Source organism: Solanum lycopersicum, chromosome 7 (assembly GCF_036512215.1).
Source record: "Solanum lycopersicum chromosome 7, SLM_r2.1".
NCBI lineage: Eukaryota > Viridiplantae > Streptophyta > Magnoliopsida > Solanales > Solanaceae > Solanum > Solanum lycopersicum.
In genome coordinates this window covers 6,362,816-6,364,523 of record NC_090806.1, presented here as the reverse complement: position 1 = coordinate 6,364,523, position 1,708 = coordinate 6,362,816, and the positions used below count along the sequence as shown (strand labels likewise).

At 30.0% G+C, this 1,708-nt stretch overlaps 1 long non-coding RNA gene across 1 annotated transcript; it reads left to right on the top strand.

Annotated features, from left to right (window-relative positions):
* Window positions 1-520: 520 nt before the first annotated feature.
* On the top strand, window positions 521-1,384 carry LOC101244679 (uncharacterized). Its single transcript, XR_742235.4, has 2 exons — window positions 521-662; window positions 1,025-1,384. It is a non-coding gene; the product is annotated as an uncharacterized lncRNA (long non-coding RNA).
* Window positions 1,385-1,708: the final 324 nt, after the last annotated feature.

Below are 1,708 nucleotides of genomic sequence, written 5' to 3'. Positions count from 1 at the left end.
TTGTGCATTTTCCCTTAAATAATCAAGAAACAATTAGTCACTTTTTTCTCCAAATTTTCCCTTAATGATAGTGTAGTTCAATTGAAAAGTTATATAGACTTTTGATATTCTTGGTATAGTAAAATTATATTAGTCAAATTACACCTTATATTAAATTTTTCTTAAGGAAGATGTGCATGACCTTACCATGACAAACAATTATAGACAGAGGGAGTAACTTATCTTATTTTCTCATGATCCACATTCAAAAAGCAGATATGACAAAAAAAAGTTTTTCTCATGGTGTAGTTCTTGTATTAGATTTGCCCTTTTACAAAATTAAGGGCATTTCTTTTCTAAAAAAGAAAAAATCAACAAGTAATTCTTCTTGTCTTGTGATCTTTGATCCATGGTTTAAATCTAATATCAGATTCAGGATAATAATACTTTATGCTATTAAATATTTCCTTTTGAACAATACTGTATGGACAAAATTAGCCCCAAATGTAACATTCTCTGAATAGGTGGAAAATTTTCACTATAAATACCTAGCTAGAGTAATATCTCTTCACTACAATTCATACAACAAACATACACATTAAATTTTCTAATTAAATCCATCAGCATGAATACCAAACTCATTCTAGCCCTCATGTTTTGCTTCCTCCTCATTGCATCCAATGGTGAGCCACTTTGCAAGTGTGTCAAAAGACTTAATTTTAATTGTTACCATATTTCTAGTTGATCACGTTAAGTTATATACTCTGATAGTATAATTAAGAATTTATGTTGTTATGTAGTACAATTTTAACTTTGTAATGACATATCATCACTTTATTTTTTTCTACAAATTTTAGTCTATAGTATACACGATGATTAAAAAATAACTAGAATATCATACTACTATATTTCCTAATTCAACATTTTAAAAGTCTTTCACCACTATACTCGTATTTTATACAATTTACACGTTATAAAATTGAACCCTTGCTTAGCTCCGCCTTTTATTCTAGTATAAACTCATGTTAACTCTTCTATTATGTAGAGATGCAAGTTGGAGAGGCAAAAGTATGTCAAAGGCGCAGCAAGACATGGTCAGGGCCATGTATTAACACAGGTAATTGTAGCCGTCAATGCAAACAACAAGAGGATGCTCGTTTTGGAGCTTGTCACAGAAGTGGCTTTGGATTTGCTTGCTTTTGCTATTTCAAATGCTAAATCATTTCTATGGAAGAGTGTTTTACTATCAAATATGTAACAATGTTGTGTTCTATTGTTTGAATAAAGACGTCCAATTTACTAAAATTGGATGTACCCCTAGTAATGTTTGTGTGTCCAATTTATCGTATTGTAACGTATCGCAATGTATGTGTTGTATTGTTATGATGAATATAATGTTTGAATAGATTGTACTGTTTCCTGTCTTTGTTGGTAAAATTTATATTATACTTGTATAAATTTGTAATAAGTATGGATACTTCATGTCCCTATTACTTTACATCTTCATATCCTCTCCCTATAACAATAAACATCTGGTATTTGAAGATAAAGAAAGTTGATGATATGGATCGAATAGGTTTATGAAACAAATTGAACAACGTTTTAATTGTTATAAAGTTGGAATTGGAATCACACTAGGCCTAGGCCTGAGCTACTAAATACTAATTATATGTCAATTAGCAGTTTGTTGACTTGTTGTGTTTTATACTAGTTGAAGTCGACTAGAATA